This window comes from Balaenoptera physalus, assembly GCF_965194825.1.
Source record: "Balaenoptera physalus genome assembly, chromosome: 17".
NCBI lineage: Eukaryota > Metazoa > Chordata > Mammalia > Artiodactyla > Balaenopteridae > Balaenoptera > Balaenoptera physalus.
The window spans coordinates 70,479,226-70,479,784 of NC_138895.1; positions in this window are offsets into that span (position 1 = coordinate 70,479,226).

The following is a 559-nucleotide window of genomic DNA, read 5'->3' on the forward strand; positions in this document are numbered from 1 at the left end:
AGTGTGTCTTAGTGAGTTGACCTTGTGTTGAATGTGATTTTTCACTAGGTACCATAATCTTTTTTAAATTTTATTGAAGTATAGTTGATTTACAAGGTTGTGTTTAATTTCTGCTGTACAGCAAAGTGACTCAGTTATACATATATATTCTTTTTCGTATTCTTTTCCATTATGGTTCATCATAGGATATTTAATATAGTTCCCTGTGCTATACGGTAGAACCTTGTTGTTTATCCGTCCTATATATATATATATATAGCAGTTTGCATCTGTTAATCCAAAACTCCCAGTTTGGCAACCACAAGTCTGTTCTTTATATCTGTAAGTCTGTTTTTGTTTTGTAGATATGTTCCTTTGTATTGTATTTTAGATTCCACATATAAGTGATATCATATGGTATTTGTCTTTCTCTTTCTGACTTACTTCGCTTCATATGATAGTCTCTAGGTCCATCCATGTAGTTGCAAATGGCATTATTTCATTCTTTTTAATGGCTGAGTAGTATTCCACTGTGTGTATGTATGTGTATATATATACCACATCTTCTTTAGCCAGTCAT